The following is a 25709-nucleotide window of genomic DNA, read 5'->3' on the forward strand; positions in this document are numbered from 1 at the left end:
TGCAAAATGTCCGCCAGACTCCTATGAGGCGCTCAGTGTGATAATAAAGAAATATTGAAAATGAGTAGGCCAAACTGGCTATTCATGACAATGTTTTTATCTGTAATTTTTTGTCATGATGGCCGATTTACAAAAGCAACATACCATTATGTCAGCTAACCCCTCTGGTTGCTGGAATAGATACGGTTTGTAGGATCTCCAAGACCCCAAGGTAGCCCATTTCTCCTATTTTTTGTGCCTTCAACCTACTTCCAGTTTGTGGTGAAAACCAGTGGGAACACCATGGATGATCCAGGAAAGCTATAGATTTCTAAAAAGTAGACAACATTATGAATTCAACAACGGGTCATGTGTAGATCCCTCAAGGTCTCAAAAAGAGACCTAATTTTAAATACAGAAAGATATAAAATATTTAAAATGGGTAGGCCAAAATAGCCATTTATGACAATGTTTTTATCTGTAACTTTTTGTCATGATGGCCGATTCATGAAAACAATATACCATTACGTCGATTAGACCCTTCTGATTGCTCGTATATACATGGTTTGTAGGTTCTCCAGGACCCCAAGGTTCTCAGGCCCATATTTATACTTTTTTAAGCAAACCAGCGCCGGCGCTGGATTGCGTCAAACATTTTACCGCCGGCTAACGCCATTCCTACGCACGTTAGCCGGCGCTGTGGACTGGTCTGAGTAAATAAACATGACTCAAACCAGGCAGCGCCGGCGTAGGGGGAAATGGGGGTTGTGCGTCAAAAAATGGTGCAAGTCAGGATTGAGGCAAAAATCATGCCTCAAACCGGACTTGCTCCATTTTTTGACACACAACCCCCATTAAAATGACTCCTGTCTTAGCAAAGACAGGAGTCATGCCCCCTTGCCCAATGGCCATGCCCAGGGGACTTCTGTCCCCTGGGTATGTTCATTGGGCACAGTGGCATGTAGGGAGGGCCCATTTTAGGCCCCCCTATGCCACTTTAAAAAAATAAAAATGAATACTTACCTCAGCTTACCTGTACTTACTTGGGATGGGCCCCCCCATCCATGGGTGTCCTCCAGGGGTGGGCGAGGGTGTCAGGGGGTGTCCCTGGGAGCAGGGAAGGGCACCTCTGGACTCCTTCCATGGTCAGAGACCATGGAAGTGAGCCCACAGGTCCCTTAACGCCTGCCCTGACCCAGGCGTTAAAAAACAGCGCACATCAGGCTGTGCAACATTTTTTAAGGCCTGCCCCCTCCTCGTGTGCGTCAAAATGACACTGGAGTATAAATAAGGCGCACAGGCCTTAAAGTCATTTTTTGGGCGGGAACGCCTACCTTGCATGTCATTAACGTAAGGCAGTTTCCCGCATCCAAAAAATGACGCACACAGAGGAATTTTGACGTCCGCGGGCTCGGGCGTCAAAGTTTAAATATGGTGCACGGTTTGCATCGAATGTGTGTCAAAAATGTTGATGCACATTCGGCGGAAACAGAGTATAAATATGCCCCTCAGAGCCAATGACTGAGCTGCAATGTGCAATGATTTTTCTTAGTGCCCTGAGTATAGACCAGTTCATATGGTGAAATATGTAGTGTGAAAAATGGGCATCAAGGAACTCTATGAATGTCTGAAATGTACACAACATATACAGCTTAGGAGCAGTGGTTATTTTTACATCTCTGAATTTGTGGGTGCACTTACTAGCATAAGATTTAGAAGGTATTTTTCAAAATACCTACTTTCTTACACATTGCCTTACATTTGGAAGGCTCAAATGTAGTGAAATCCAGTTGGTAATAATAAATGTTCTACTATTCTATGGTCCCACATGTCTCCTGATCAAAAATACCAACATACTTGGGTGGCTAGGCCTAGTGACCGCGACATGAAATGACCCAAAATGCAATATGGACACAGCACGTTTTTCCACTAAAAACTGACCCTTTTTTTTACATTGTGGCTAGCTGTGTATTTGGGCTTTGGCTCAGCTGACACCTATGGAAACTTAGCAAACCTCAATTTTTTTTAAAGCTAGACACCTTGGGGAATCCAGGGTGGGTTACATGCATAGCTCCCATGGTTTTTGTTTTTATCCAGAATCCCTTGGGAACCTCAAACTTTGACTAAAAAAAATTGTCCTCACATTTCTCTGATGGAAAGTTATAGAATCTGTGGGGAGGTACAAACTTCCCTCCTCCCAGCATTTCTCAAAGTCTCTCAATAAAAATCGTACCTCACTTGTGTGGCTAGGCCTCGTGCCTGCAGCAGGAAATAGACCAAAACTCAACATGGACACATCACATTTTTCCACCTAAAAAAATATAGTTGTCTTAAAATAACTGCAACAAATAGTGGATACAAAGATTCCTCCAAGCTCCAAAACTCAAAAAACATGGGGCTGATGGGTAATTTCCTGCAAAAAGAACACCCCAACAGAAACAGTGCCTGTTAATAGCATATGTTATAATAACAATCATGCTTTCAATTATTTTCTTATGCCCTCATACATGAAGTGTCAAGTCCACTAAAATAGCAATGTTGTTTTCAACTTCTGTAATGCCAATGTGCATTATAAACTGCAAAATGTGTTATGAATTTCTCCTGAATTCCTTTGACCAGAAAGACTGCGTTCTCTATATAAATTTTTCCTAAATGTCTATATTAATAACGACAATTAGTCAGGCCGCAGTAGTGAAAGAGACAAACTTGAATGAGGCACAAGAGAGACACCAGGTAAACATCATGGTTAACAGTTGGTCATTGTAACATGGTAACAAGGGAGCACAAAATAGTGCACTGATTATGTAATGCTTTTGCATCTAACCTATTGTACCGAATATCTGATACCTGACGTACGCTTCGGGTGACAAAGTTTCATCACCAAGGGATAAGGGCCACAATCCATCTTTTTTCTTTGAATTCTTCTGAAATTGCCTCCAGCCCTGGGTTTAGTGCTTAAGGGCATATACTAAATATACTAAGAAGTTATACAGATAAAATGGGTTGAGTTGAGTTGTACTTATAAGGTGCATCAAACACCTTAAGGCATCTCTGCACAGAACTAACAACATCAGAAAAGATAATCAATAAAATAGATGAATTTTAGTAGTCTTCCTGAACATAGAATGGCACTCTGTTCTGAGCAGGCCATGACGGCGCGCGTTATAAAGGAGGCAACTAAGGAGAAGGGACATGCCCATTAAACCCCTCCCCCTCACTGAGCCCTAATAAATCTGGTGACTAATAGCAGCAGAAGGTGTTCCTAAGATGTGGAGGCAAACACATAATCAGTATGGGGCTTGTTTTATGATAGGCACTGTGGGCAAAGCAGAGCACTCTATAATGATTCCTTCTAGAAACTAGCAACCAGTGCAACTTACTGCAAGCTGAAGAAAACCTATCACATATTACGAAATTCATGACAAGTCATACTGTCATATTCTGAACACCTTTGAACTTGTAATTAGCTAACCGAGGAAGGCCAATATAGAAAGCATTGGCATAGGTCAATGAGGCATGAGGCAGGTGGAAAAGCCATCATTGTAATCTTGTCTGTTCTCATTAAATACTGCCACAGGGACAACTTCAGGGCTGAAAACAGGCTTTAAACTCATCCAGCTAAAATTTAGAACCACATCTACGGAGGCAATCATTTGGAATTACCAAATAGCGAATCCTAGCGATTTGCTATTTGGTAATCCGAAACACCAATGTTCAAATGTGTCTTTGACACATTTTGTGATTCCCAGTGGGTCGCAAATAGACCTACCTCATGAATAATAACGAGGTAGGTCTCGATTTATGACCCATTGGGAATTGCTATACATCAAAGGGATGATGGTCTGCTGAATTCAGCAGACCACCATGTCTATAATTGCCTTTAAATAAAGCAATCTTTTTTGCAAAAATGCAGCCCTTTTAGCTAAAGGGAAAAAGGGGTGCTTTTCATAAATAATGAACATTTTCATTTCCCTTATTTAAGAGTTTTCAGTGGTCCATGGAACCACAGCCTGCTCTTAAAAATGTTTTTACAGACATTCTCGAAGGACCCTTCCCACTTCCGAATGGGTTACGACCAACTTTAAGTTGGTGATAAAATGCGAATGTTTAGCGACTGCATTTCAGTCGCAAAACATTCATACATTCCACTATGATTCGGCACTAGGAAGGGATGCTCTCAACACACCCCTTCCTAATACCGAATCGCAAGCCCAAATTGCAATTTGGTAACAGGTTACCAAAATGCTATTTGAGCTTGGCACATGTGAAAATGTCTTTTTGCGTTTGCAAACAGGCCGCTCCTGCGAATCGGCCCGTTTTTGATCTCAAAAAAGCTTTGTACAGGTGGCCCCTCATAATTTGTGTTCTTCAAGAGATTTAGAAAGCTGGGGAACCAGAACTTCTTACCAATTTTAGTGACTGCTGGCAAAAGAAAAACTGCCTATATTTAGACCTGCTCTATGATCCAAATTTGACTCTTCAAAAGAGTTTGACCCCTATCTTTCTTCTACTAGTGACAGTGCCTGATGAAAACAAGTGTTAAGGATGAATGTAAAGCAGGTGTAACAACTGTAGATACATACTTTAGAATCATGACTGAACGTATATCTGTGCTATCAGAGGCTATGAAGTTACAGAAGATAGAAAAATGGGCACTCTAGATGCGTTTGGGATCCAAAACCGAGCCTAGTATATTGTACGCCAAGTTCCTTTTCAAATATTATCATGTATATATGTATACAGGTATTTGAAGACTAGGGACATGGTTCGCTGTTTTTTAGAAAGCATTTGATAATTAGTGCATTTAGTAAATTAAGTTACCGTAGTGTGGGGATTGAATGGGTAACATAATTAACTTCCCCTAAGCTCCCAACCACAGAATGAAGAATTGGTATGTGGAATTGGTATCTACCACACTGATTGCCTCTTGTTTTGCATTTATGCTGTAGTGTTTTATAATGATAGATTTGAGGCTTTTTTATGAAATTTGTGAGGAGAAAATTGATAATTGATGCACAACTCGAGTTCTGATCTGCGTGCAAACATCCATTTGCTCTTATCTTGGATCTAAAAACAGAACTTTGAAAAATACATTTTGAAAACAAAATTGAATAAAATTCGAAGTGTGGTGTTATATTAAGCACTAAGGCCATAATTTAAGAAAAGTGGTGCTGCATCTAATGCAGTGCCACTTTTCCTGCACCCCTCAGCGCCCCCCACCGCCTCCATGTGTGCACCATATTTAATATATGGAACACAATGGCTCAGGTTAGGGGCAATAGTGTCAAAAATGTTTACACTATTGATGTACTGTGTAGGTTTAATGCCAAAATGTTGGCACTAATCTTGCAGAGTACATAGGGGCTCATTGAAAATAATGGTATGCCCCTTTTTAATGTCTGCTCTTTGCAGGTGTAAAAAATGGGTGGCTAAAATGGCGCAGTGGAATCTCTTACCTACCGGGAGACAGCCCCCTTGCATACATTAAGCCTGGCGCAAGCATAATGTGGCACAAGGTGTTATAAAGTGGCACAATGCATGTATTGCACCACTTTATGAATATGGCGCTGTGAATTTGGCCTCGGTGGGCTACATTAGCATCATAAAAAAATTATGTTAATGTGGCTCAAGAAGGCGCTAGGTCCTCTTAAATCTGGGCCTAAATCTCTTTGCACATTTTTCAGCTGCCTTATACTTTGCTTTATACAATTTTCTGCAATGATAAATTGCCAATTCGGAGTGCTTTCAAACACACAGTGCGACCTTGTGGTTCTTTAAATGTACATGTCACTATTGACCAGTGTATCAACCATGATTCAGTTTTGTGAATGGTTACGCACGCAGATATAGGGGGGTGCACATTACCAACTGAGCTTTCATAACATAAAAGAATACATTTCCCACTGTTTACTTTACCGCATGTTCGATTTTCAATTTGAATTGTGTGTAGTATATTTTATATGTAGTTACCTGAAGGAGAAAGGCCATCTAAATAGTTGCATACATTTTTGTTTTTCTTTAGCCATGTCTCTCGTCCCATCTCCATAATATTCAGTCACAGTTGCCATAATTTGTACAAGCCTGTCAGTGAAGCTTCATCTCCCAGTGCAGCCCAGCACACAGCAAGCTGAAGAAAAGTGTTTGTCGCGGATGATGCATCAGCCCAATCTCAGATACATGACAGGGGATTTGGTGGACTGAAATCCTTTTAGGCAATGGGCATTGCACCTGTGAATCAAATACTGTTTTAACAACTTGAATACATCTAAATTTAGAGTGGACACATAAAAAAGTGTCATACCCTCTTCTAGATTTCCAAAAGCCCACTATACTAGTTTGCTAGTTTATTTGGAATTTAACATTACCAGTTATTGGGGAAATGTGGACACTAGCATTACCTGTTACAGTGCCTGCTGAAACTGCTAATAATTTCTTCTGCTATGTAGACATCTCACAGGGAGAGAGAAACCAGCATTCATAACAGAAAAAGATGTCATATGAATAGGACTTGGACAGACACATGCACATATTTTTGTGTAACCCTTTCCAATTAGGAATAGCATGGTCTTCTCTCATAGATTGGCCTTCTCATCCTGTAGCCCACACCACACTTGTCCATTATTACTTTAGTGAGCTCCCTAGCAATATATACAACTTGTTAAAAATGGGGTCTCTGGTTGGCAATCAGTTTGCACCTTGTCTAAGCAGGGACCCTCACTCTAGCCAGGGTAAGGGAGTTACACTCATCAGACAACCCCTGCTCACCCCCTTGGAAGCTTGGCCCAAGCAGTCAGGCTTATCGCAGAGGAACTGCGCAAAGTATTTGTACCAAAACACACCGCAATACAGTGAAAACACCACAAAATGGACACCACACCAGTTTAGAAAAATAGGCAATATTCATCTAAATCAAACAAGACCAAAATGTCAAAACTCCAGCATAAACAATTTTTTTAAAGTAAAATGAGTCTCTTTCCATAGAAAACAATTGAAACATTGTTGTTACACAAAGTACCTGGTTTGCGTCAAAAACAGCTGCACGGGCGAGCGTGCGTTGAAAAAGTCAGCGATGTGTCAATACCTTACTCGCAAGTGAGGCCCTGTGTCGTTACTTCTTTGGTCAGGTAGGCGATGCATTGTTTTTCTTTCCCGCAAGAGAGTGATGCTTCGATTTCTGTTTGGGCACCTCAGATCTGTGAAGGTTTGCAATGATTTTGACTCCCAACGATGATGTGTGAGAAATCCGGTTGCACGGTGATTGAAAACCACGCTATGTGGGGCTTGCGTCGTTTTAGCAGCCGCAAGCGGGTGTAGCATCATTTCTCCAGCCACTATGTAGGTGTTGCATTGACTTCCCAGCCTCAATGCAGGTGGTACATCGATTTCAGCCACGAAGCGGGTGGCGCATCATTTTTACAGCCGTGTTACAGGTGGTGCATCGAAATTTTCTCTGCATGGCTTCGTGTATGTGGATTTCAGTCCTTGATCTACCAGCTTCACCTTTAAAGGACCCAGGGACTGGATAGGGCACCACTCGGCAGGGCAGGAGTCTCACCAGAGAGTCCAGGTGCTGGCAGCGGAAGTCTTTGATGGCCCTGAGACTTCAAAACAGGGGGCAAGCTCCGTCAAAGGCCTTGGAGATTCTTCACAAGCAGGAGTATACCACAAAGTCCAGCCTTTGTTCTCTTTCATTACATACAACAAGGCCCTAACGGGTGAAAACAAATTGTTTATATATCATAAAACAAAATAGGTGAAAACAAACAAACTATTTATTCATACAAATATAATATTCATTTATTCACGTATACATAAATATCAATTTAATATATTCATCCTATATGGACAGCCCATCTGATAAAACAACACACCAAAGTACAAGTAGTGTGAGAAAAAGTGCTCGTGATAGATAGAAAGAAGAATAATACATATTCCAATGGATCAAAAACCTATACATAAAACGTTAAAAACAGTTGGTTGGTTCTTTTATGTTTGCTGCATTAAATCCATTCCAAATCCTCAGAGAGTCTAAATCAATTGCTTCAATCCTCCAAAGATACTATGCAGAAACCAATCCAGACTATGATATATCCATCGACGTTTCGACCCCTCTATATCTTGGGCCAAATCTCAGCTCCACAATGGGTCTTCTTCAGGACTAATACGATGGGAGTCCCTTAAATATATCCTCAGACTCCTTCACTTCTTTTACTTGTCTATTTATGAGGAGATCAAATCTAATTTTAAAATACCATTCCTCCTCATATACCAGGTCACCAATCAATTCCAATGCACTCTTCATTCATGTGTGAGCCTTCAGAAGACTGAACGTTCATTACCGTTTTGCTTAGGAGGATTGGTATTTTAAAATTAGATTTGATCTCCTTCAATCAACTTTTTTCTATGTGTGGGCGTATAGTTCATTTCCTCCTGGAGAATTGGCGGAATTTTGGCCACTCCATGTTACTCTTTAATGTGGAATTATGGCCAAATTCTGCTAACCATGGTGTGATAGACTTTTTCTCCCAAGAGGCTGCAGAATATGCAAGCTGACAGCCGTGAGTTAGAATTGGAGTTTCCTAATGTGATTTACTAACGTGAGCAGTTGAAGGTGTTTGTGTTCAAAGGGCTGCCATTCTAGTGGATTTGATGCCAGTTGAGTAGTTTTTCTACATGAGAAGCAGCAAAATCAACTTGAATCTATGTGCTTCTGCTCAATGCATGGCGCCGTTCACGCTGATTTTCAGCACTTCTCACACTACCAGTTTCAGTGGATTGCAAGTTACATATTTTGCACCTATTGGCAGAATTCCACAGACTCCTGCAGAGTTTTTTTTTCAACTCCGCAGAATTCTGTGAGTTCCGCCCACCCCTTCATTTTTCACATATGAGAGTTTTGATCCAAAATCTTTAAGATGTCCACATTTGAAGCTGGAATGTGCACTAATCAGGTTCAAAATATTTAGGGTAGGTTTGTCAATTACTAGAGGGGCAGAGAAAAAGGTGCATGAATCCAGGCTTGACCAAGGCCCTAAGAAATTAAGCTTTCACTCACTCTGCCAGAAAGTGCCAGTTCTCGCGGTCCACCAGTGAACAGCTGTCACCCTGCCCACTACTGCAAGTGCCTAAAAAGGCAGAAATTCTATTAAGACAGCTTGGTGGATAATCCTGATGGTGTACCTATCAGAGGAAGGAGGGAACTGCAGCAGCACACACCAGCAAAGTAAGTGAACAATGCCTTCCTCTACCGTTTTGCTGTATGCACTGGCTGTCTATGGTAAGTATCAGGTAAATAGTGTGCTGTGTTGCTGCTGCCTGTTATGTCATAGACTGCTTTGCTGTGAAGGATTGCTGCCTTGCTATTGCCCTGCTGCCTTGCTGGTCTCTTGCTCTGCTGAGAAGTGCTCTCCAAGGGATTGGATTGAGCTTACCTCCTGTTCCTGAAGTCTCAGGGCCTAAAAGACTTCCTCTCTGCAAAGAAACTCCTTGTGCAGCGAAACTCAACCCACAGCCTGCCGGATTCGACGCACAGCCTGCCCAGCGGTGACAAAATTACTGCATTGGTGGCCCAGAATGATGCAGCTCAGCCCCCCGAGTGAACTTCGACACACAGCCCACCGGATCGACACACCGCCGAGCTGGAACGACGCAGTCAGACTTCCTGTGTGAGGAATCGATGCAGCGCCTGCCATGTGACAGAAACTCCAATGCTTTGGCCACCGGATCAACCAGCACGTCCAGGATTTCCATGCTTCGTCCCAGGGCATCAAAAGACCCCACACTGCAAAGGAGATTCAAGCCTGTGCGCTAGAATTTGACACAAAGTCCTTGCCGCGTGGAAAAGAATCAACGCATTGTCTGTGTGCGCCTGGAAAACAGACACACACCTATCTTTTTACATGCATCTCCTCCTCTGCGGTCTTCGTGCGTGTAATTTTGATGCAAACCAGGTACTTTGTGCTTGCAAGAGACAATTGTTGCTTTTAAGCACTAAAGGCTCTTCTTATCATTACTAAAGTGATATTTCAATTTAAGATTATTAAATCTTGATCGTTTTGATAATTTAATCAGATAAATTTCTAATATTTTTCTAAACCTGTGTGGTGTCTTTTTTTTTGTGTTATCACTGTGTTATTGCATGATTTATTGCATGAATACTTTACACATTGCATTCTAAGTTAAGCCTGACTGCTCAGTGCCGAGCTGCGAGAGGGTGGGCACAGGATAATTTGGATTGTGTGTGACTTACCCTGACTAGGATTGTGGTTCCTTCAACTTACTAGTAAATTAAAAGTGCCAATCATGGAAAAAGTCAATCACCAATACAATTTATACAGAGAGCATATGCACTTTTAGCACTGGTTAACAGTTCTCAGAGCCCTAAAACCAACAAAACTGGTCAGTTTGTGCTCAATATATTGGTCCCACTATACTTTATACTCCATATTCTGATGGAATATCACAGGGAGTATGACGTCTTTGAGGCTACATTTGTTCTGTTCAAGCCAGATACTGATCTGCCATGTTGTCTATTGACTTTACCACCTCTTAAGAACCCATTTCCAGACTCTGAGATATCCCTGATAGCTGCATCGGAAGACATCAATTCATCAATTGATACAAAAGCTAATCATTCTACAGGCATGCTCGACAAGTGCGTCAGCTATTGTCACTGCACTGGTTTGCACATACTTGTCAGTTTGGAGTCACTTTCTATGATTTCATGCTGCACTGGAGCTCCATTTTCTCAAATACATTCTTATGTCTGCAATGGGGCCCCAATATATTCATACAGGTATTCTCAGGTATTTTGGTTTCAGAACTTTTGCAGAGACCTAATTTCCTTTTGCTAGATTATTGATTTTGGATTGGAAAAAGTTCAGCTCCATAGCTTTGGACAGCCTGCACTATTGTTTCAAATTCCTCACAGCGAGCTTCTCTTGTTTTTTGTTTTCACTTCAGCACACACGATAGCCATGAATATATGATGAGGGCCTCAGTGGAATACAATAAGTTCCAGAGCATATCTCTGAGTTTCAACTGGAAGCACCATGTGCACCTTCATTCACCTAGCATGAGAACTGCCTGCTCACCAGGCTGTAGAGTACCAACAGTGGTGGCAGCAGCAATGGTTGTGGCCACACTTGAAAGCATTTTAATTTCCTGCACTAGGGTGGTATCTGAGATGGGCAGTTGGGATGAGCTACAGCCAGCAGTATACATGGCACGGCTTCCCCAAAGAACTTTTGATGAACAGGAACTTGAAAGTTCTCAGCCTATTATGAGAATAATTCCCTCAAGTATGTCTTTAAGAAAGGAGCTGAGTGACAGCTGTATGGTTACTAGAGGCGCTCTTGAATGAAGAAGATGTTGCCCAGAAGAGTGAGACTGTGAGGAGCTGAGGCTAGAAGGACAGCAAGCTTTCTGATGCAACCTAGGGAAAGCTTTGTTATGCCTCTGTTGCATGCCAAGAAAGAGCACCACCATTCAGGGAAACCATTAATGTGTCTCACAGGTTTCCCTCATCACTATTGTCGGGGGTGGAATTCAACCTCCATCTACTGATCACCACTGTGACCTGGTGTGGGCTATTTTCTTCACTTGGATGATGGGTTTGGCCCTGAGGAAGATCCTGCCCTAAACATACCATACCATAATCAGAGTGAGCGGCAGAGTGTGGTCTCCACATCACTGTCTCTGTCTGCTTTCATAAAAACAGCAAATGCCTGTGTGTGCTAGATGCAAAGAGTTAAAAATTTAGCAATATCAGCAGAGGCGGGGCAGAGCAAATGCAATTGTGCTAGTTGTAGCGTGTAGAATGTCACACAACCACCGGCCACACAGTCCATGCCGTCCTCAGGCACTCCCAGGCCCATTTTACCAGCCGACAGCAAAGAAACAAAGATACTATGCAAGAGTGAGATAGGTATGGAGAACTATTGTTTGTTACTACCTGCAGTGTACCTAAGCGTAATCTCTCTGGAAGAGGTAAGTGGTGTCCAGAAGTAATACCAAACATTATCCACCAGCTAGCCTATGAGGGCTAGTCTTGTACCTTGCACTGAATAACTATTAGTTACTTAGGCCAGACTAGCAGCCTATGTTAATATGGGCTGTTTTCCCGCTCACAGTAAATATTGTATTAACTGTATGCCATGTTAAATGGCCTCTGATATTTTGGCACAACATGGTGTTTTTGTCTTTTTTCTTTTTGAGTAAAAGCACTAACGGCACACTAACCAATAAACGATTAGGTGTCTCAATGAGTTCTGAGATTTGTTCCACATCATTATACTGAAAAAACTTTGGACTGATCAGGTTTGCTACCCTGAAGATCAAGGACTAAATGGTGCAGTTGGTGTTCAGTTTTGGGTTCAATCTAAAAGTAAATCCCCAGGATGCCAAAGGATTCCATTGTTTCAGTGTAAGCCTAGTCATTCATGTCTACCCTGGGACTGCTGAAAAAAGGTACCAATAATGGTTTCTGACTGCATCTCACTTTGGGTATGAGTGGCTGTCTCTGGGAGATGCCAGAAGATTCACCAGGTTCATCTCCCACCTGTATCCCTAGGGCTCTAGTAGATGTTCAGCTTGTTATCCACACTTTCAGGGCCTACATTTTCGTGCCAACTGTTGTACATTTGTAACATAATATTTCTCTTTTCCAACCTCACTACAAAACTAACTTTTCAACTTATGCCCTCCTAGTCTTGGGGTACTGATGAACACTTCCCTGGTGGAGCTGTTGTCATCCCCTGATCAGTGATCTGTGCCAGGGAGCTGAAATTATTATAGAATCTATTTTTCTTCATGTTCAACATTTCTTATTTCTGGCAAGTGATCTCTGGTCTATCTGTCAAGATGGATCACATCTTCATGACTGGAGCACAACTGCATTATTTATCTTCTTTCATCTTTTACACATATTTTTCACCAGCTCTGTGAATGTTGGATGTTTTTGATATCTGCCTTGCTTGTTCAGAATGGCATGTGTGCTTAGCCTTTTTATATTTTTTACTATGGGATAACTGTAGAAGAGACTCAATCCCTCTCTCGTATATTAATGCATTCTGAATTCTGTCCTTAGGTTAGTGGTATCAAATAATCCCTTGAGGGCCATTAGTAAATTGTGGTTTAGATTCCACCTCTGTAAATCAGTGGGAATGCCTTTTGCCTCAGGCCCTCTTTGTTCTTGTAAGTAAGTAAGTAAGTAAGTAGTCTTTATTTGTGTGATTGATTAAAATCATTTAAATAAAAATTAAAACAAGTCCAATGACACATATTAGACAGACATAAGATCAAATTCATTATACAGATTGTGGCAGAGGTCTATAGCTATTGTGCTAAGAATTATGTTAGTGAGTCATAAACATTTTCCAATTAAAATCTGCTTTTACCAGCCTCTGAGCTGTAGATAAAATACTAGATGCCCATGATGACCATTGTGGGGCGTAAAATCTGAGGACAGGCTAATAATGTGCTACTCATTGTAGGACTAGCATACCAGTGGGCATGCAAGCAGTGCCTAACATGGTATGCCACTAGTAGAGCTTGTAGAATGATTTAGCGCAGGCCTGGCCAGCTGTTGGCATCCCAAGGATTGCCATTGTTTATTATTATACACTCAATCTTACTGCACCGCGTAGCTGAGGGAACCCTCCTGCGGAGTTGTCAGTACTTTAAAGTTCCTGTTATGCTGAATAGGCCTATTAAGTGAAAGCAAGCCCCTTCTGTGGTCTAGTTAGTAGCTGGGAGTGTGCTTGATAACTGTATTTCTCTTGTTGATGCATTGCATTGCAAGAATGAATTTGCGATTCACATTCTGCGTATCTCAAATAGCGACATGATTTGGGGATTTGCATTCTGCGATTCCCAAATCCAGGTCGCAATTTGCGAATCGCAGAATGCGAATTGCAAAATCATGTCACCATTTGCGATATGTAGTATGCGACCCGCAAATTCATGTTGCAGTTGCAAGGAATCGCTATTTTTGTGATTCCTTATATTTGCACTGTGAATGCCTTTCATACATCATGAAAGGCGATTTTACATTTGCAAACGGTGAAATTTACCGATTTGCACTGTTTGTGAATGCAAAATCCTTTGATACATCTGGCCCATTAACTGCAGGGACTGGACAGGGGGCCCCTACCCTGCCCATGCAAAGTGCATGAGCAGGGACCCCCCAGGGGCACCATGCACCCCGTGTCCGCCAGCCTTTACATGGTGGGGCTACTGCCATAAAATCGCCGGCGGAGAAGAGACTTGTAATCCCCAGGGCAGCACTGCTTGCAGCACTGCCTGGCGGATTAGGACCGCCAGCACCGCACCACCACCAGCCCCTCCAGTGGAGGAAAACTGGGGGTCCGACCGTGGAGCAACTGCCACAGTCGTAATGTGGCTGTTAGACTGCCACATTGGCGGCAGTCTGACTGCCACCGCGGCCCTTGTGGTCTTAAGACCGCCAGGGTCGTAATGAGGCCCTTGATCTGGCGGTTTTGTACTTAAGATTTATTAGTGCGACTGCCATGTGCAATCCTCTTCTTTTTAATGTCTCCTTATGAGGTGTGAACGTGCGTTTGCTGTCTATTATGACCCCCAAGTATTTGTATTCATTAACGTTTTCCATCCTTTGATCTGCCAGATGCCAGTAATGCTTCTGGTGTTCCTTACTTTGTTTCAACTGCATGACTTTCTTTTTATCCAAGTTTATCTTCAGCCCATTTTTTACAGAGTAGTCATGGGTTGTGTCAAGCAGGCGCTGAAGGTCAACTGGAGTTTGGCTGATTAGCACAAGGTCATCTGTGAATAGTAAGTTCAAGAGGCTATGCCTATCCTAGGCTTGTTGGATTTTCATTTGTCATAAATCTGTCATGAACAGATTGAACAGGATCGGGGCTAGTACGCAGCCTTGTTTCAGACCCTCAGTGGTTGGGATCCTTTTTGTCATGTATTCACTGGCTTCTTGCTTCACTTGAACCCAGGTGTCTGTATGTAGCAAGATTAACTGCTTCAAAAGTCCAGATGGGATGTCTTTTTTTGCTAGTTTTCCCACAGTATCTCCCTGCCTATATGATCAAATGCCGAGGCGTAATCAAAGTTACAGAGGTATAGTGGGATGTTGACAGCCTTGACGGCGTCAATCAGCAGAGAGAGAATTGATATTTGTTTTAGTAGTCCCCATGTCATTGCTTAATCTGGTTAGGTTGAGGGGGATTATTGCATTTTCTGTTGCCCAGTCCTTTAGCTGTTCTAAGACTAGCCCAGTGTAGTATTTGGCATCATTTTCTATTAAGGCGCCCAACCTGTAGATTTTTGGCTCACTCTTGTCTCCTTTCCTAAAGATTGGGGAGATAATTAAACCCCTCCAGAATGCTGGAATTATTCCTGTTTGAAGAATTTCTTCAAACACTGGTTTCAGTGCTTCTGCCCAGTAATATCGGTCTAGTTTGAATATGACCGCGGGAATACCTCTAGGTCCTGATGCTGCGTCCCTCCTGCCCTTGGTTATCTGGCTCGTAATTTGATCTGCAGAGATTGTAATTGTCTTGGTATAGCTTAGGTCTTGTGTGGCTCCTTTGTCACCTAATACAATTTTTCCATGCTTGCAACCAGAAGTGACCGCATTAAAACGGGAAATGATAAAGTTAACTCAGGACTCTTCTGTCAAGTGAGAGCGCACTCCATGAACTGCAGGTTTAAGTAGATTATTTATTGTTCTACAAAATCTTGTGCTGTTGTTACTATTTATATCATGGAGTAGCTTGACCCAGAATGTGTCTTCGGCTTCCTTCTTTACTCGCCATGTTATTTTTTTTTATTGCTTTTAATTCCCTCAGTTCATTCAGGATGTTGTTATTTGGGCTGGATAGACAAAGCCTACATAATGATCTATTTTTTGCTTTTGCAAGATTTTGAATTTGTCTGTTTTGTGAGATAAGGAGGCAGGCATTTGGCATAGCTTTGACTACAGCAGAGTTCCCATTGTAAGTTCTTCCTCTTGATGTTATTTGAGGTCTTTTGTTTGATTAATTAGTTTTGCCCAATAATCTACTGAAGCTTTCCCAGCTGGTTGTTGCTTTTGACCCACCCGTACACTGTTCTTCCCAGAGCTGCTTTGCAGCAACCAACAGTCGGTCTGAGAGACGAGTTTTGCATTTGATTCTTCTCTTGTTTGCTGAGTAAGTAGGGCTAGTATCCTCCGCTGGGCAGTTTGAAAACGGCTTCTTGTATACTCATTATAGTTTCTTGTGGAAATGGTCACTGAGGCCGTTTGGTCCAAACCCCAAACCCACGACTTTGCAGACCAGAGGAAGAGTCACAAAGGTGTAATCTATTGTAGTGCTGACTGATGTGTTGTGAAAAGAGGCTGCTGGGGGGGCAGTCCCTTGAGAAGCGCCCATTTGGGATGCAAGATTTAGATGTTCTAGATCTCACTGCAAATTTCATGCTACCTTTGTTGGCTTCCCCTAATTTCCACTTTCCTGATGTTGAATGTTCCATATGGAAAACTGCTCATCCAAGGAAAGATCATCTTCTGCTGGGCCAAGCAGGTGCATGTTGGAGTTTCCTGATAAAATGAAGTTTGGTGTGGCCTCCTCTGTTAGTAGACATGTTAGTTCCTCCCCAGCTGGTTTGCTCTGTTGATGTTGTTGCGTGGGTGTAGGTATACATTTATGAGCACTAGTTATAGATTGTTATTATCACCTCTTATGTCCACCCTAAGTGTTATTATGGCATTTGTTGAGGTTGTCTTCATGTCTAGTACCTTGGCTGCATAGATACTGTTTGTTGAGGCATACATAGCCAGGCCATCTTTCGAGTGACCAGATTTGGCACTTTTTACCTCTGGAAGATGGTGGGTTGTGAAACCTTGTAGATGGACCAGTTGTTCTAACCAGGATTCTTGTAGCAGTACGAGGTAGAAATATTTGAAGTACTGACGTAATTGGGTGTCCATTGTTTTGCTACCAAAGCTGTTAATGTTCCAGGAGCATAGCCACAGTATGATGCTCTTTGCTTGCAAGACTTCTCTTTTGAGTCAAACATTATTGACCTGAGTATTTAAAGTTCATGCTAAGCAGCCCCAATCGTCAGTTGTTGAGGTGTTGTTCCTGGTTTTGGTCGACCTCTAGTTGGTACAGGCGTCTTTAGATCTTGGAGTTGTACTATGAGTCCCTCTAAGAACTGATTGTGTCCTCACTGCAGTATACCTTTCACTTGGATTTGCAGTTTGAAAGCAGGGGTTCTCGCTAATCTGTTTCTTGGAAGGGCATCACTTTGATCCCCCAGGCATTTAATTGTTCGTCCAAAATCCTCTGTGCAAATACTGGTGATTCCAAGGTTGCTATTGTCGTCGCATCCTCTGAGAGATGTTTATACTCTTTAAATTTGATCACATCCAAGTTGCTGGATTTCTAATCTGCGAGCTTAATGATTGATGTTAGCAATCGCATAATATTCCTTCTGTTGAGGGTGTCCCCCCGGCCTCTGGATTTATATTCCAGGATGAACAGGATGACTCTGGATTGTGGCTGCAAGTTGCTAATGGAGTTAGCTTTGCATGTCTGTACTTCCTCTTCCATTGTCATTGGCACTCTTCCCTGCCCAGAAACAGAGGATTCTCTCGTGGTTAGAGTTAACATTTGGGATTGCCTCGGCACATAGTATTTGTTGCTTGAATGTTTTGACTATTCTCACCCCAGCTCCCTTGTGTTTCCTCTTTTCCTTTGGGGTTTGCTTCCAACAGATTTAGAGTGTTCTGCGTGTAGGTATATATCCTTTTGATGGTACCTTCACTGGCTTCCTGCTCCGCTTGGCATCTTGTCTTGGATGTTGAGGTGCCAATGTTGAAGAATGTTGTAACGTCGGTCACCCTCTTTCTGCCCTTCCTCTTCTGTCTTTGGCATTGTTTTGTGGTGCATGCTACTGTTGGACTAGCTCTTTCCTTCGGTGACTACTCTGACTTAGAGGGTTCCATTCTGGGAGCTTCTCCGTCCGCACCACCAGACAGAAGCCTGCCACTCTTTTGGTTTTTAATGTCTGCGTCCATCTGTGGCTACTCATTCTGCATTAGAACCCTTTTCCCATTATTTGCTTCATTTCTGCATTTTCCTCAGTTCCGGCGGTTTGATGGAATGTTGATTCAATTTGCATCGGGGGCTGTCTGAGTTATGACCCTATTTCTGGAGGTAACTTCTTTAATATCGGATAGAAGATCCCCCATTACAGCTGGGAGCATTGATAGTTTGTCGACTTTTGTGATGCAATTGCAGAATGATTGTGTTAGCTTTGTTTCAGCCAAGGTTTTTCTATTCAGGCTGGTCAAGTCAGACAACTTGGTGTGGATGTTTGAAACAAGTGTAGCCATGGAGTGGAGAAGTGATAGTTACATGTCCATTTATCAGATTGATACTGCATTGCATTTATTGACAGTTGCATAGTTTTTAACAGGGAGGGCCATAAATTGTCTGTCCCTTTGTTCTTTTCCATTGTGTTTGTGTTTGAGCTTCCTGGCAGCTTACTGTTCTTCCCCAGAGATAGCTCTGGTGTGTACGAAGCTACTAATTCTTCCCATTCTTGTGTTGTCAAATATGATATATTTGATGCATCATCATTTGGAGCCTCAACGTCAGCCCTTTCTTGCTTTTCTGGGGGGTGAGGTCTTTATAATAGGCACTGGGTACTGAATTCTCAGTTTCTACTAAAGTTGATAAAGATGCATGGCGTCTTTGTAATTGTGGCCTAGCGTTGTTTGAGAAAGAAAACATAATGACTGTTGGCTCTACTGGGGCCTTTGAGACCTCCATTGCCTCTGCAGGTGTTGTGTCGTTGCGATTGGCCCTCTGTTTAGTTGATATTTCTTCAGCAGTCCTTCTTGTAAATTGCTCTAAGGGGAGCATGTCTTAGTCTTTGTTATAAGGTAATGGCCAAATTCTAATCTGTGGGCAAACCCTTGTTTGCACAGGGATCCGTATTAGGAGTTATGTGATGATCACACCCTCACAGTTTTCCCCAAATAGATTCTGCCAAAACATATTGGGCAGAAGAGGCTCTAAAAAATACAAACCATACAGAATTTGGTGTGTTAAAAACGGATTCTGCATGTTATGCCTCATTTTCTTGTTGAAAACTCGAAATAGGAGGGTTTTTATCACGTGAACAATATTAATCCCTATTCCGCCTAACTTGTTTGGAGGGCTTTAGACTCTCCATTAATCTTGTAGTTTTTTCTCTGTAGGGCACTATTTACATTTGTTTTGTGGCATTTTCCATCTTTAATTGATACTCCTATCCTTCTTTGAGAACCAAGCTGATCCTAGAGTACTGCAAGTATCTTATAACTAGATACCAAACTTTGCTGTGCTGGAGATGGCTTGTTTCAGTTTGGAAACACCAATGTCAAATCGGGTTGTAGGGCACCAATGACGAGGGCACTAGTGGGGGCTATATCATTTACATTATTCATTCAGCTTCTGAGCAGGATTGTAGTTTTGCTTAGCCATACCACAGTAGATCCCCTACCATAGATATCTGAGTCAAACTACTAATGCCCCCTCCTCATGCGCATTTCCATTGGGTGGTAGCATTACTAGGTATATCAGCCAGCCGCAGATAGAATGTGGCACCTAAAAATGGCTAAATTTGTGGTTCCTTCACCCGTATGTATGAATTATTTCTCAGCACTGGCAATATGTAATCTTCATGCATTACCAGGATCATAAATACCCGAGTGAATGCTTCCTGTCAGGAAAATGTTTTGAAAGATATCCACCTACTGGGTCCAGCTATCAATTTAGTTTCATTCCATCTTGTGGACCTGGCTGCCTCAAAAATACATTTTAAGTTTTGCCTGCAAAGAAACCGAAAGTCTGTGACATTTGAATTTCGCTTTGAGGGTTGGTTACCAGCAAGGTGACCTCATGCTCACTGCTACTGTAGAGACTTAAATTGTTATAACCGTTAGAAGAACAGAGATCCCTCCAGTTAGGAGAAAACAAATATTCCCACCCTCAGATTATTTACCATTCCTCCAATGAGGTGTGTTTTTCAGACACCTGGTGGTGCAGAGCAGACAAAACTAGGTGTAAACATTTTAATTCCTTCGCTGCAAGGCATTTTCCCCCTCAGGTGCCAGACCTTTGTTTGGCTATTTGGGGAAGTTCGTGCTTAGGCCCGCATAATGTTTTGTCCACATAAGCTACCCATGCCAAATTTGTGTCCTTTTTCATCAACATCCTAGGAATTCTAGAGGCACCCAGTGTTTGTGGGTTCCCCTGGAGGAGTATTAGCAAAAATACAGTTAAAATTTCGTTTTTTTTCAGAAAAAAAGGAAATAAGGGCTGCAAAAGAAAGTGTGTGTTTTTTTCTCTGAAAATGGCATCAACAAAGGGTGTGCAGTGCTAAAATCACCGTCTTCCCAGCTTTCATGAACAGGCAGACTTGAATCAGAAAACAACATTTTTCAACAGAATTCTGGCTTTTTACAGGGACATACCCATTTTTAAAAATGTTTGTGCTTTCAGCCTCCTTCCAGTTAGTGCAAGAAATGGGTGCGAATCCAATGATGGGCCCGGGACATTTCTGAAAAGTAGACACAATTCTGAATTCAGCAAAGGGTCATTTGTGAAGATTCTTCAAGGTTTTCCTCCAGAAAGTAACAGATAAAATATAGAAATATTGAAATTGAGGTAAAAAAAGAGCCATTTCTCTCAACGTTTTCTTCTATAACATTTTCAAGCTAAAGCAGATTTCTGAAAGCAGTATACTGTTACATCTGCTAGACTCTTCTGGTTGTGAACCCAGAGCCAATAAAGGAGCTGCACCTTGCAATGGATTTTCATTCTTTACTGGGAATACAGCAATTCATTTGCTGAAACATAAAGAGTTAAAAATAGGTATCAAGGAAACCTTTGTATTTCCAAAATGGGCATAAGAAAAGGTGTTGAGAAGCAGTGGCTATTTGCACATCTCTGAATTCCGGGGTCCCCATACTTGCATGTGAATTTTGGGCATTTCTCAAATAGATGTCTTTTTTACACACTGTCTTACATTTAGAAGTGTAGAGAAAGACAAGGGGCAATAACACTTGTTTTTGTATTCTCTGTTCCCCCAAGTCTCCTGATAAAAATGGTACCTCACTTGTGTGGGTAGGCCTAATGCCCGCAACAGAAAACGCAACATGGATACACCACATTTTACATTGAAATCTGATGTGTTTTTTGGAAAGTGCCTAGCAGTGGATTTTGGCCTCTAGATCAGCCGTCACCTAGGGAAACCTACCAAACCTGCGCATTTTCCAAAATTGGATTCCTAGGGAAATCCAGGAAGGGATGACTTGTGGGGCTCGCACCAGGTTCTGTTACCCAGAATCCTTTGCAAATCTCAAAATTTGGCAAAAAAAAACACTTTTTCCTCACAATTCGGCGATAGAAACTTCTGGAATCTGAGAGGAGCCACACATTTCCTTCCACCCAGCATTCCTCCAAGTCTCCAGATAAAAATGATATCTAACTTGTGTGGGTAGGCCTGGTGCCCACGACAGCAAATGCCCCAAAACCCAACATGGACACTTCACATTTTCCCAAAGAAAACTGACCGTTTTTTGCAAAGTGCATAGCTGTGGATTTTGACCTCTAGCTCAGCTGGCACCCAGAAAAACTTAGTAAATCTATACGTTTTAAAACTAGACACCAACGGGAATTCAGAATGGGGTAACTTGTTGGGCTCTCACCAGGTTCTGTTACCCAAAATCCTTTGCAAACCTCAAAATAAGAAGAAAATAATATCTTTTTACTGATAGACAGTTCTGGAATCTGAGAGGAGCCACAAATGTCCTTCCATCCTGAATTGCCCCAAGTCTCCTGATAAAAATGGTACCTCACTTGTGTAGGTAGGCCTAGTGCCTATGACAGGAAACGCCCCAAAACACAACATGGACACATCACATTTTTACATTGACAACTGATATGTTTTTTTTAAAGTGCCTAGCATTTTCCCAAAGAAATCTAACTGTTTTTTGCAAAGCACCTAGCTGTGTATTTTGAACTCTAGCTTAGCCGGCACCTAGGAAAACCTACCAAGACTGTGCATTTTTTAAAACTAGACACCTAGGGGAACCCAGGATGGGGTAACTTGTGGCACTCTCACCAGGTTCTGTTACCCAGAATCCTTTCAAACCTCAAAATTTGGCATAACATTTTTTTTTCCTCACATTTTGGTGATAGAAAGTTCTGGAATCTAAGAGGAGCCACAAATTTCCTTCTACCCAGCATTCCTCCAAGTCTCTCAATAAAAAATGGTACCTCAATTGTGTGGGTAGGCTTAGTGCCCGCGACACGAAATGCCCCAAAATACAACATGGAAACATCACATTTTCCCAAAGAAAACTGACCTGTTTTTTGCAAAGTGCCTACCTGTGGATTTTGGCTTCTAGCTTAGCCGGCACCCAGGAAAACTTAGCAAACCTGGACATGTCTTTAAACTAGACACCTTGGTGAACCCAGGATGGGGCAGTTTGTGGCGTTCTCATCGGGTTCTGTTACCCAGAATCCTTAGCAAACCTCAAAATTTGGCAAAAAACAACTATTTTTCCTCAGTTTTCGTTGCTACAAAGCTCTGGAATCTGAGGGGAGCCACAAACTTCCTTCTACCCAGCATTCCCCCACATCTCCCCATAAAAATGGCACCTCACTTGTGTGGGTAGGCGACAGGAAATGCCCCAAAACACCACGTGGATACATCAAAATTATGAAATACAAAACTACCTGTTTTTGCGGGGGCACTGGTGTATTTGGTCCTGGACTCAGCAGCCATCTAGGGAAATCTACCAAACCCAGACATTTCTAAAAACTAAATACCCAATGGAGTCCTGGGAGGTGTAACTTGTGTGGATCCCCCAGTGTTTTCTTACCCAGAATCCTCAGCAAACCTCAAATTTAGCTAAAAACTCACATTTGTTCCACATTTCTGTGTTGGATCACTGCACTGGCACAAATAGTGGGGTAGAATTTTTATCGGTATAGATGAAACAATGCTGGGTAGTAGGAATTTTGCGGATTCCTGCAGATTCCGAAAGGTTCCATCACAAAAATGTGGGGAAAATGCGTGATTTCGAGCAAAGTTGGAGGTTTGCAGGGCATTGTGGGTAGGAAAATGGTGCTGGGTACATGTGAAGCACATCACCCTGGACTCACCCAGATGTTTAGTTTTCAGATGTGTCTAGGTCCTGTGGATTTTTCAACATGGCAGCGTCCCAAAGTCCAAAAAGTGCAGCCCTCACCATTCCAAGTGGGACGATTTTGAGAGTTAGCCAAGCTCTCATGGCCCAAATGTAAAACCAAAACCCAAAATAATCAAAGGTCCTCTTGCTTGCCGTTAGGATAAGATCTTTTAGTGTGCAGGGGAGAGCTGAAAGCCTGTTACTCCCTTTAGTTGGGGTAGGGGCATAACCATGCCCATACTGTTTGGTAGCCACCATCCCACTATTTTTTGTTTAATTCCCAGGCATCTAGTAGGCTTTCTGCCCCCTCGGGGAGTGGATCAGGTGTAATTGCCCAATCTGTCCACCGGTGGGCAGAACAACTTTGTCCCCATTTATTTGGGTTGGGGGTATGGCCATACCCCGCCTTCTTTTTGAGAAAAAAATTCTTCCCTGGTCTCTGCTGGGCTTTCTGTCCCCCTTGGGGGCAGATAGTCCTTCTGAAAATAGGCTGATCTGACCCCAAAGGGGGAAGAAATGGCCAACAGTAATGTGCCCCCATGGGGAGCAATCATTTCCCAAGGGACTGCCCCCCAAACAAAACATACACACAAATCCCTGGTGCCTAAGTGGTTTCTGTCCCCCCTGGGGGCAGATCAACCAAGTAGAAATAGGCTGATCTGCCCCCAAGAGGGGTAGAAATAGACTAAAATTAATTTGTTCCCCAGCGGAGTGACCCTTGCCTAATGGGTCGTTCCACATCTGTGAAAAAAAAAAAAAAAGATCCCTGGTGCCTAGTGGTTTCTGCCCCCAGCCTAATTAAAATTGGCAGATCTGTCCCCAAGCGGGGAAGAAGTGGCCTAAAATAATGATGCCCCCCCAGGGAGCGACCCTTGCTTAAGGGGTCGCTCACCTTGTGTGAAATTGACACACACAAAAAATCCTTGGTGTCTAGTGGTTTCTGCCTCCCTTGGGGGCAGATTGGCCTAAGAAAAGTAGGCCTATATGCCCCCAAGGTGGGCAGAAGTGGCCTAAAATAAAATTGACCCCATGGGAGCTCCCCATTTGTAAAGAATTAAAAAAAAAATCCCTTGCCTAAGGGGTCGCTACCCTTGTGTGTAACTGACATTAAAAAATCCCTGGTGTCTAGAGGTTTCTGCCCCCCTTGGGGCAGAAACCCCCAAGGGGGGCAGAAATTGCCTAAAAACAATTTGCCCCCCCAGGGCAGCGACTCTTGCCTAAGGGGTTACTCCCCACCTGTAAACAATAAAAAAGAAATGATCTCTGGTGTCTAGAGGTTTCTTCCCCTCCTGGGGACAGATCAGCCTAATTACAATAACCCGATCTGCCCGCAGGGGGGACAGAAAAGGCCTTAAAAAACATTGCCCGCGAGAGGAGCGACCCTTGCCAAAGGGGGCCCTCCCCTTTATTGTTTACTGTATGTAAACAAAATCCCTGGTGTCTAGTCGGCATTTCTGCAGCCCGATCGCTTCACGATTCCTTTCCTTTGATACCTCTCTGCCTGCCCCCACCCCTTGATCGGAAATGAAATGCAAGAGGCTCAGCTTCCAGTGTGATGGGGGAGGCCTCAGATGAGGTCAGCGTGCAATTGCGCGCTGACATCATCAGACGTCACTAGGGGAGACAGGGTGGAAGGGGAAGTGATTCCCCTTCCATCCCTGCCCATGGGAGGGTGGTGGGAGGCCCACGGTCCGGGTGCAGGGCGTCAGCACATGGCAACCGTGGCCTAGGGTGAGACCAGCTCGTCCCAGGCACCCGAGGGGTTAACAATGACGTGATCAACATAAACATTTACTGGTCATTTAGATGCATTAGGTAATGATGGGTGCAAAAACACAAATGGACTGGTTATTAGGTGTGATATTGCACAAAATATGATTCTTGTTGTAACTGATTGTGTATAAAATGAGCTAATTGTATTTGCAGTAATTTGCCCATGTTAATGTATTATTACCCACTGCACAATGTTCTGTAGCTTCTGGTAAGTGCCTGTAGAAAAAAACAGTGCAAGTGTAATTTGCTCTAAACTTCTAAAGTGAACATGTGCTAAAATACAATAATGCTATTTTCTCCCATTCTAACCCTACTCTCAGGTTTAAACTGCTCTATGATGCCCTACACATTAATACCTAGAATGGGAATAGAATATTGCCAATATCAACAGTAAAATGCATTTACTTGTTAACAAACCAGCTAAGAGAAAAGGAGTAATTTGGCGTCATGTATACAACAATAAAAAATCTCTTGCAAGGATTATTAAGAAAGCATTCATACACTGACATTTATTGGGATGATGAGAAGGGATTTTTTTTTACCTTTAACTGGTAAGGGTCCAATTACTCGTAATCTTCACTACAATAGTCCTTCTGGATTGCTGGTTTTGTCTGAATATATTGTGTAGTGGCTCTGGGAGATATGTTTGATATGTTGTGCTAGAACCTATAAGTTGTTTTGGGGGGGCTGACTATGCAACTCTTCTACTTTTTATGTGACTTGGTCACAAAGAGTC

Source organism: Pleurodeles waltl, chromosome 6 (genome assembly GCF_031143425.1).
Source record: "Pleurodeles waltl isolate 20211129_DDA chromosome 6, aPleWal1.hap1.20221129, whole genome shotgun sequence".
Taxonomy (NCBI): Eukaryota; Metazoa; Chordata; class Amphibia; order Caudata; family Salamandridae; genus Pleurodeles; species Pleurodeles waltl.